Here is an 11986-nt window from a genome sequence, read left to right as displayed (position 1 = left end):
TATTTAATAATATATATTTTAAATATGTTAAAATTTATGATGAAAAATAGAAACCATTATAATTTTTTAACTTAAATGCTTATTTTATTTCAGGTTTTTAATCTATTTATTATAAATTATAATTCTTTTTATTTAAAATAGAAAAAAATTAATTAATAATAATAATAATAATTCAATTTGAAAATTATAATTAAATTATAAAATTAATCTAAATTTTTTTGGAAAAATCCTTGGCTTTTAACATTTCATTTTTGCTATTTTTACTTTTATATAAATATAAATCCCTCCAAAAATTGAATTATATGGGAAAACTCTTTTGCTTCTAACAATTTTTTTTTTTGCTATTTTTACTTTTATACAGATATAAAACCCACCTGAAATTGAACTATATGCAAAGAAATCTTTTGTTTTTCATTTTTTTTTTTCATTTTTACACAGATATAAAACCTTTCTGAGATATTGATTCATATCTTTTAAAGAAAAAAACCATATTTTCATAATCATTAAATTTATTTCTAAAATTCAAATGAATTATGTTTAAAAAATATAAAAACAAGTCACATACCAACTCTAACCTCTAAAATTTTAGTATTTAAAATCAATTTGCAATAATCTCGACACTGTTATTGGTGAACGGTAACTGTCCAGGTACCATATTTTGCATTTATCGGCGGTCAATCAGAGCCGCACGAGATGGGACGAACGAGCCCCTTTCCATGTGGATGGCTCCTCATGTCGAAACTTGGAAAGTCATTGGCGTTCGCTGCTGAACCTAAACGTAAGTCAAAAGAGGATCTTGAAATTTTGGCAAACATCCTGTCATGGGTGAAATAGTGCGGTTTTCTGGCGATTTAAGCTTTTTGGCCATATTTGAAGAATATGTGGAGGAAAAAGAACTATGACCAAGCTATCTTAAATTTAAAGTTCAAATGTTTCGTTAAATGTTGAGAAGGTTGTTTATTTAATTTTTTTAATATTTTAAAATAAATAATAATATTAATTTATTTTTTTATTATTTATTCTTTAAAAAATATTGATATTATTTATTATATTCTATTTTTTTTAAACAACTATATAGATTATAAATTACAAGTAGCATTCCATTCCTCATGAATAACACATAAGCTATTGTATTTTCCAAAGGAAAAAATCAATGGAGGATAGCATATAAAGTTCTTTTTTTTTTTTTATTTATATATTTATTAGAATAAAAAATGTAGGATCAAGATAAATTGTGTTTTTCTACACTCTTCACTTTTAAGGAAAGGTTATGTGTATTTAATGATAAAAGTATTGACTCTAAACACTTTATATTTTATATAATTAAGTCGATAAGTTTTTTATGGTGAGTTTTCCTCGCGACATTTTAATAGATTCGTCAGCTTGATGACTATGTTGTTTTTTTTCCAGATACGTGTCAAATATTGTGAGTTTATTGAGGACTGGCTATCCATTTGTCGTATTATCTTCGATGACCAAGCATGTTTTTCAATTGAAACACACGGCTCTGAAAAGCCAACTCGAATCGAACCTCGTCGTCGAACCACTGATCTATAGCGCTTCCAGGAAATGGTGAACAAAAGAGGCAGCAGAAGTGGTTATAGTGGAGGATGCGGTGGCGGCGGTTTTAGCGTCCACCACCACCATGGCCCTAGGTGCAAGTTCCTTGACGAGGCAAAGAAGTCACGAGATCGAGTCCAAGGAAGTGAAAATAGAAGGCAATAGTGAAAGATTAACTGCCATAACCTCCTGCTCACGGAGCGTCAGGGACTTGATGTGGTCGATATGTAGGAGCTCAAATTCGAAAGGGTCATTTAGCTGCTTCGCGAAATTGCATAGATTGTCTCTGGTAAGATCGAGCTCCAAGGACGAGGTGGTCATGGAGCCAAGCGCGATGATGTGAATAGGCGGAGTGTCACCGAGTTTGACAAAGAGTTCTTGAAGAAACGATGCCCATTGACACCCAAGCCGATTTCGAAATTTATGATATGTATTGCCTCTGCACCTTCTAATGCTTCTAGGAACTTCTCAGATTTCCAACAAAAGCAAATGGAGAAATTTAGAGCAGAATACAGAAGAAAAGATGGGCTTCCATAGGTTTCAAACTTTCAGGGGCTACCACAACAATTATATTTTGGCCATTTCTCTCAAATCATAACACCTATGTATAAACTGAAGGATTTTTTGGTTCTTTGGTCAATTATTGACAAAAACCTCTTTCATGTTTGTCAAATTTACCTTGATTACTTCGGAAACCAATTTTGAAGTAGAAGTGTCTCAAAATTTTCCAAAAATTCACCAAAATCAAAATTTCTCCAAATTTCTTCAAAATGGGTCCAAATTTGGTTCATGAAGTTCTAAAGTGGCATGCTATGATATGAGGGAAGCATCAGCAAAAAAATCCAACTTAACATTCTCTTTTTTCCTGATTGGGGTTCCCTTGAGTTTTTCCTTCAACTACTTGATTTTGATCTTGGCAGCCTGATTCCTTGTGTAATAATGGGTAACCATGTGTCTTTGCTGCCTGTTGTCTCAGTTAGCCCTCTTTAGAAGTTTCTCCAAATGATCATTAACTTTTCCTAGCCAATATTCCTTTTCTTCATCTTTCTTTGTCAATGAGTTTTGATGTAGGGTTGGTAGAATTGAGCATTCAACTCTTGAGTTTTGAACCATTTCTCACCAATATTTGGTATCCCTATGGCTGTTTTTATTATTTAAGTTGATATAGTGAATGTCGCCCCTACAATTGTGACTTAATCGTTCTTAAGATGTGTGGCAAACAAACTAGTCAACTTAGCATGATATTTGACTTTTTTCAACTTGCTCACAAACCTCAAGACACCCTACAAGCTAAAAACATTTCTTGGAGAGTGGTGAGGACATCAACTCTTATGTATTGAGGATTTCATACCTTTCCATTTGTCCACCCTTATTGTAAGGCCTCCTTTCCTTCTCCATAGTAAACTTGTGAGTGAAAACCCTAGAGGGAAAAATAGGGGAAGGGAATGAGGGAATAGGATGAAGGGGTTAGGGAGTAGGAATGGGTGTAGGAAAAATTTATGAGACGGGGAGGGATGTTAGGGAACTTAGGGAATTGGAGGGAAGTGAAAAGAGTGAGGAAATAGAGCTAGGGAGTTTATACACTATCCCAGCTATGAAGGCTTCCAAAAACGCAACCTAGGGCTAGGTTTTAGGTATAGAAGGTTTTAGGATTGACAGTGAGGGGGTATGATGGTTTTATGGGTGTGTTTGAGTGTGAGGGAGGATAAAATGCATAGGAATAGGGTTTGTAGGCATGCAAACATGAAAAGGAGGGCTTCCCATAGAAAACACAACAAGGTAGCTTGAGACCAATTTTTTGGAATGTCTTTGGCCATAAAGATGTTGAGGAAGTGGTTGATGATGAATGAGATCTCTTTAGCAATGAAATGAGCGAGGAAATGAGTTATGATGGATGAGAGCTACCTTGAAAATGTGATGAATCAGAGGAATGAGAGAAAAATGGTCTTTATAGGCCATAAAACTCAACTTTGTAATGGTAGGGTGGCCCACCATAATTTTCATTTTTCATTTTGATATATACTATGTAGCTTGGAAATTTTTCATGCAGCTTTGGAACATAACTTAGTACATCATTCTGAAGTGAATTACACTTATAAAAATAACTTTTTGATCAAACCCTACCACTACTTCATTTCCCGATTTATTGAATGAAATGACAACCTTGATGGCTCTAACCTTAATGACCTAGTGGAGACACTGAATTGAATGAAGACCATGGTGACTTGACTAAAATGATGATGATGATTTGTTCAATGATGGCACATCCAACTGAGTGATGGCAATGACTGGACTTGGAAATCTTGGAGGAGCAATAGTCGACCTAGACACACTAGCCATTGGCCAAATTTTATTTTGGAAACCTAGTGACATGTTAAAATTTGACTTGAGAATCCTAAAAAAATTTGGTAAAAGAATATTTGATCACTGGTCATAGGAAAAACTGACTAACACTAACACAACCGGTGAGATCTGCTGAGATTTGTGAGTGGATCGAGTGAGGGAGGCCTCTTGTAGATGAGGTCGAGGAGAATTGATATAGAGGTTAAGGATGCATTAAGGAGAAGGTCGAGGTTAAAGTTTTTTTGTTGATTTTTTTTGTAAGAGGCTTATTTTTATAAAGTTGTTGCGTGGACGAAGATACAAATATTTGAAGAGTAGATCTCTGGAATAAAGGACTCAAAGATTTGTTGATTTTTGTTACCCATTTGAGGGGTCTAGAGACCATGAGGAGCTCGAACAACCTGGAGTCAATGTCATCTCCTAGAGTGAGCATCCAATCCGGCACCCTCCGTGTTTGGCAACCTCGGTTCTGCATTGAATTTCTATAGAGATTCTGTATTAGGAAGGAGCCAACTAAAGTCAGGGTATCTTCCTATGTTCGCGAGGCATCCCTACAATATTTTTGGAGGTTTTAACCCCGTATAGAAATTGCCTACATACGAATTCTAAAACACAAAAAATAAACAACGTGAGACCATAACACATAAAACACATATACACAGATATTTTCCCCTGGATCCCAAAACCGAGACTAGCAACTTGATTTTTCATTTTGTTCCTTTCAATGTTACAATACATATTTATACATGTCAAGTCATCTAATACCATGGACCGAAAACCATCACGTCCAAAACCATGTGCGAAATTCATGCACAAAACCATTGGTAGGTCTGCCCAACCTAATATAGGGCCCAAAAAAAATTCCTCGGGTGCTGCCCCAGACGTCGTAGAGGGGGGGCTACCCGACCCCCTCAAATCCCCCTTGTGATCCCCCCGCTGCACAATCGACGCAACGAAGGGGAGGCTCCCCTCCACCCCCAACCCCCAGTTTCGCTACGTGGACTAATTTTGGAAAGAATAACACAACCCAACATTCTCCCACTTGTTATTTTCCTTCCACAGGGGGCCACAAGAGAGCTTAGTCATTTATCCAACCCTTCAACGCCTATTGTTTCTCTACACCAAGAGAAATTCTCAGAGCTCATATATTTTTTCAACGCATCTACAATATTCTTCAAAGTGTCCACCTTTACCAGCAACACCTTTTTGTCTTCTATCACATCCCTCACAAAGTGATATTGAACATCAATTTGCTTTGTCTCGGAATGGTAAGCAGGGTTCTTTGCAAAGAAAATTGCACTTTGGCTGTCACAGTCTATCCTTATAGCTCCCTGTACTAACCCCATACTTGAACACAATCTCTACAACCAGACTGCTTCCTTGCTTGCATGAGTGGCTGCCATGTATTCTCCCTCTTTAGTTCATAGTGCCACTACAGATTGTTTCTTCCTCATCCAACTGATTGCACCTCCAAATAGGCTAAACACATACCCACTTGTAGATCTTCTCTGATCCAGATCTCCAGCCCAATCCACGTCAACAAAGCCATGGATATCCAAAACTCTGTCCAGTCTTGGTCTTCCTTGGTAGCACAAACCCTAATCATTAGTGCCACGCAAATACATGAAAGCGTGCTTCGCTACTGTCCAATGCTCCTTCCCTGGTTTTGACATAAACCTGCTCAATAATCCCACTGCATGTGCAATGCTTGGTCTAGTACAGACCATCACATACATCAGGCTACCGACTACACTTGCATATGGAATACGGGACATATCCTCTTCCTCTTCTTGTGTCTTGGGACACTATTTAGTAGATAACTTTACACCTATAGGAATATGAACCTTCACTAGTTTACTATCCTACATATCAAACTTCTGCTATATTGTATCAACATACTTCCTCTGGTTTAACCAAAGCTTCCTCTTTTCCCAATCTCTTTTAATTTCCATGCCCAAAATATAGTTTGCAGCACCAAGATCTTTCATGTCGAATTTGGAGGACAATTGGGTCTTTGGAAGGATAATTTCTTTGTCATTTCCAACCAATAACATATCATCCACATACAAGACCAGATAAATAACATAGTCACCAATTAATTTAAAATACACACAGTGATCTTCTTTGCTTATGGTGAAGCTAAGTCCCCATATAAATGTATCAAATTTCTGATAGCACATCCTTGGTGACTATTTTAACCCATACAGAGACATCTTTAACTTGCATACTAGTTCTTTCTTACCCTTCGCTGCAAAGCCTTCAGGTTGCTTCATGTAGATCTCCTCTTACAGATCCCTGCGAAGAAACGTTGTCTTCACATCCATCTGTTCTACCTCAAAATCAAAAGTAGCAGCAACAGATAAAAGTAATCTAATAGAAGTTACCTTGGCAACAGGAGAAAAAATATCACCAAAATCAATTCCCAACACCTGGGAATAACCTTTTGCTACCAACCAAGCTTTATATTTCTCCACCTTTCCTTCTGCATTTGTCTTCTTCTTGAACACCCATTTGTTGCCAATGGGTTTCCTTCCAGCCGACAACTCCACCAGATCCCAAGCCTCATTTTTGTGCAAAGATGCCATTTCATCAACCATGGCCTCTTTCTAGAGTTTTCCATCCTCTTTATATACTGCTTCCTTCACAGTTTTGGGATCATCATCAGTAATAGATAAAGCAAAATTTGAACAAAGAGCAGATGGAATATACCTTTCTAGCTGCCTTCTTCTCAAACTGATCTTCTCACACCTGGAGTTTCTAGCTCTTCATCTTTTGATTCCTCCTCTGCTGTAGAGTCTGATTCTTCCTCATTTAGCTCAAACTCTAACTTCTCAGGTTCCTTTGGTTGGACTTCATGTTTAATAACATCTTTCACCTCTCTAAACACCACATCTCAGCTGTACACAATCTTCCTTGTTACTGGGTTCCAAAGCTTATAACCCTTTAAACCATCCTTATACCCAATAAAGATGCACTTTTTAGATTTACTATCCAACTTGGTTTGTTTCTCCTTTGGAACATGTACATATGCATCACACCCAAATACCCTCAGATGTGAAAGACATGGTTTCTTACCAGTCCATACCTCTTGTGGAGTCTTATCCTCCAATGCTGATGAAGGTGATCTATTGACCAGGTAACATGCTGTCAACACCCTCGACCCAGAATTCCTATCCTAACACGGCACCACTGAGCATGATTCTTGCCCTTTCCATCAACGTCTTGCTTGTTCTTTTTGCAACTCCATTTTGATGAGGTGTATATGGAGTAGTCTTTTGACGTGCTATACCACACTTCTTACAAAATTCTTCAAATTCCTTACTGCAAAACTCTCCACCGTTATCTGTCCTCAGTACCTTTATCTTCTTCTCTGTCTGGTTTTCCACTAGAACCTTAAATTATTTAAACCTGTCAAAGACTTCAGATTTCTTCTTAAGGAAATATATCCATGTATTCCTTGAGAAGTCATCTATAAATGATACATAGTACACAGACTTACCCAGTGATCGAACCTTCACAGGTCCAAACACATCACTGTGCACAAGCTCTAATATTTGTTTCTCCCTCTTACCACCAGAGGGGCAACTCACCTGATTTTGCTTCCCATATACATAATTTTCATAGAAATCAAAATCCAATGAGATATTACTCATACCTACTGCCATACCTTTACCATGAAGTATTCGAAGGCCCTTCTCTTCAATATTTCCAAGCCTTTGATGCCACAACATGGTCCTCTCTCCATAGACCACTAGATTTTCTGCTCCACTTTCGGGAACCACAGAACTGTTGCACCCATCAACAATAGTACTACCTTGTAGCTTGTACATAGTTCCAATCTGAGCTCCCCACATCAATACCAGTGCTCCCCGAACCATCTTACAGGTATCCTTCTCAAACACTATTTTTACACCTACATCATCCAACTTGCTTAGAGAAATCATATTTCTGGCTAATGCAAGAATATGTAGAACACCCGGAAGTGTTCTAACCCTTCCACCTTGCAACTTCAACTTTACTTTTCTATGACCAACAATTCTAGCCTTCCTATCATCCCCTAAGAATATATCACCACCATCGTATTTCTCATACTCGCAGAACCACTCTCTATGGGGAGTGAAGTGAAAGGATGCACCTGAGTCAATCAACCATGCCTTATGATCTACATGTGTACTTGAAGAAGCCAAGTACACATCCCCAACTTCATCTGAGGTGGTTTTCGCCTCCACAGAAGGAGAATCATCAGATCCCTTTCCTTTGTCAGGAGCTTTAGATTTACAGTCCCTTTTGTAGTGCCATTCCTTTCAACATTTCCAACACTCCACCTTTACAGGTTTTCCTAGAGATTTAGATATCCCTCTAGATTTAGATCTCCTACTCGATGACTTATCTTTGTTTTTGTTCTAGGACCTTCCTCGTATAGACAAGGAATCACCATTTTGGCTCTCCATATTTTTTTCCCATCTCCTCCATCAGCAGGGATGCGACTATTTCATCAAACTGCAAGGCAATTACATTGCTACCTATTGCCATAACCAGACTATCCCATGAATTTGGTAGAGAACACAACAAACTAATGCACTTATCTTCATCTGAAATTTTGATATCAACAGATGATAACTAACTTACCATAGTATTAAAAACATTTAGATGCTCTGTCACTGAGTGTCCATCTTTCATCCTCATGTTATACAACTTTCCATAGGAACAGTCTAGTCACCAGAGACTTAGATTGGTACAAAGTCCCTAAAGTGTCCCAAAAAGCCTTCACCATAACTTCCCCTCATACATTTAGCAATACTGAATCTGAGACACATAATCGTATTGTGCTCTTTGCCTTCCAATCCAACTTCTTCCATTCTTCATCAGACACTCCCATTGGTTTAGTATCTAGATCTACCGTGATCCACTGATCTTTATCCACCAACAGATCCTCCATCTTGAGTTTCCACAACTCAAAAATCCGACCATTAAATTTCTCGATCTCTATCTTTCCACTGCTCGCCATCTTCTTTCACCACCAGAATCGATCCCATAGATATCCCACTGAACGAGGACTACCACAGGCCCGAGCGAAACCCCACGGTAATAAAAGGTGTCCCCTTGAAGCCAAAAAAACTTTGATATCAAATGTAGGTCTTAACCCCATACGAAAATTACCTACAGACGAATTCTAAAACATAGAAAATAAACAATGCAAGAGCATAACACATAAAGCACATATACACAGATATTTTCCCCTGAATCCCAAAACTGGGACTACCAACTTGATTTTTCATTTTGTTCATTTCAATGTTACAATACATATTTATACATGTCGAAGCATCCAATTCCATGGGCTGAAAACCATCGCATCCAAAACCATGTGCGAAAATCTTTCACAAAACCATAGGTAGGTCCACCTAACCTAATATGGGGTCCAAAAACAAAATTCTAGGACCCTGTAGAGGGGGGCTACCCGCCCCCCTCAAACCCCTCTGATAGGGGGGGCTGTCGCCCCCCTCTGACCCCCCCACTATGAAATCGGGGGCTAGTCGTGGAAAGAATAACACAACCCAACAATTTTGAGCACTGAAGACTGGTGTGGTGAGGAGAGATGATTCTAAAGCCCATTTCTCATCTTCAAAAGTCACTTTGCTTGTGCATGCTGAGACATATCTATTTTTTTGTGAAGATTAGTATATATATTTTAAAATCATTTTTGCATCTGTCTCTGAAGCCGATCTTCCATCTCCTCATTTGTGGAAAGTGCTAGGAACAGTTCCACTAAATGAAAAGCCGAGGCTTCAACATGAATGCGCCAAGGGTATGTGGATTTTCTCCATCAAATTTGGAAGCTTTGGTAATCCTCTAGGAGAGGTGTGTCTGATGTTTCTCTAGCACACTATAGTGATCACATATTATAAGTGCGAGTAGTTGTTTCAGCTAGCTAGAAAAGAGCTAGTTCGAGAGAGCCAATCGGGATGAGTTTTTTATTTTGCTGCTGACAAGATTCCTCAAGGAGTGTTTTTGTGTTGAAGTGAATGTAGTGATGGGTCAACAATGTAGACTAAAACAGTCTTGAAGAAAACAAAGGAGATAGTATTAAGGGATAGATGTAATATATTGTTTTGTTGAATTTGGTGAAGAGTTTCCAGTCAATGCTGATGGACTTATAGCTGACCAAGTCAAGGGTCATGATTCAGATCTAGAATTTGATGAAATCATTAAGAGGTTAATGTTGGATCTACCCTCTTTTTCAGGTATGAATAATGAAAGTTGGGCAACTGAAATGAAAACAATATTATGGAAGGTAAATTTATTGAATTATTTTGAAGATGTTATTAATGTAAAATATCATAGTGGAGGTGCATCAAAATTACCTCTTATAACATTTGCATTAGATGAAAACATCATGTTCATCACACCACATGAATATGATAAGATTCAAAATTCAGAAGTTTTGTGGGATATTTTAGAAATGAAGTACAGTTGGAATGAGGGCAAAGATGATGAGGGTATTGCTCTTGAAAATGATGATTGTATTTTCAATCTTGTAACTGGTTGTGAAATTGAACATGTCAACATTGAAGAGGCAATGATGGGTGATGAATGTGTGCATGTAATTGATATTAAAACATGTGATAATGAAGATACAACCATTATTGTAGAATCTGAATTGTTTTATGAAAAAATCTTCCTTGATGTAGAGACCTATGAAGTCAAATTTGATAAGATTTATGTATCTCATGACGAGTGGATCAATCTAACACATGAAAAGAATGTTATTGATGAGTTGTTTTTCAGTGTGAAGAAATGCCTATCTCCATATACAAATCAAATGCAAGACAACATGTTTGCAGCAACAGAATTGAGTAAAAAGGTTGAAGGCTTGAATCAACAAACTATGTTAGCAGAGAGAGATGGATAAATGAAAGCTCTCTTGAAGGTGCAGGAAGAAAAGATCTAATATGAATCTAACATTGTTTTTAAGTGTGGATATATTGGCATTCAAGAAGAAACAATTGAAAAGTCCCAAGAACTTGCAACATTGAATGTTAGCCTACAATCGAGATCAAGAAAGTGGTGGATAAGAGTTCAAGTGTTCTACCTTTGGGGTAGAAAACGTGAAAAGGAGGAGAAGCTCCATCACTACCTTATGGCAAGAAAAGTGAAGATGAAACTTCACCGACAAATGATCAAGCATGGAATCTCAAGCAAGAAGACAAAAATGAAAGTTCAGTTACAAAGTTTTTTATGTACTATTGTAAGCCTAGCCAAGACTAGACCAGTAGGCATGTGCTATTTTCAAGAACCCTTTCTCCATTAATGGGGAGTGTTAAAATTAAAGGAGAAAGTTAGTCTTTTCCTAGATTAGGTTGTTTGTTGTTGTAGGATAGGATTGAGACCCTCTGATTAGGTCTAAGATCCTATTATTTAGGGAGTGGTTCAAATCACCGTGTTTATGTGCTAGTTTATATCTAACAGGCTTTTGTGTGAATGAATGTAGAGAATTTTGCTAGAGGCAGTCTCCAAGTGCAATGTCTCACCTGAGAACTGGCTAGTTTGATTAAAAAAGTTGGTTCTTCAATTTTTATCATAGGCTTGGAATTTGATTTTTCTACATAAGATTTTGATACATCCAAAGTGACATGAAAGAAAATTGAAACTACAAATTAGATAGTTTGCCTGTCACAAATTTTTAAATGTATTTGATAATAGATAGAGATTTTGATACATCCAAAGTGACTTGGAAAAAAATTACACTAAAAATTAGATATTTTTCTTGTCACAAATTTTAATAGTGATTTTCAATAGAGTGTGAGTGAGATAATATGTCTTCCTTAGTTGCAGCATCCAATTTTTAACATTATTTCTTGGGCCTGTAATTTAAATTAGAAAAAAAAATAATATAGAAAAAAATTGTAATGCTATTATATATATATATATATATATATATAGATGTATGTATTATTTTTTCAACTGTTTTAAAGTGAAGTTAGTGGTTTAAGAGGTCCAAAAAAATTAAGATAAGATTCTATTACTGTAAATTAGATAAGGGGAGATGTGTGTTTCCCTAAAAAGAAAAACTATTGAATTTGTA

The sequence above is a fragment of the Pinus tabuliformis genome, chromosome 1_2, assembly GCF_031772625.1.
Source record: "Pinus tabuliformis cultivar Carrire ecotype Pingquan chromosome 1_2, CPIR1, whole genome shotgun sequence".
NCBI lineage: Eukaryota > Viridiplantae > Streptophyta > Pinopsida > Pinales > Pinaceae > Pinus > Pinus tabuliformis.
This window is presented reverse-complemented; position numbering follows the sequence as displayed.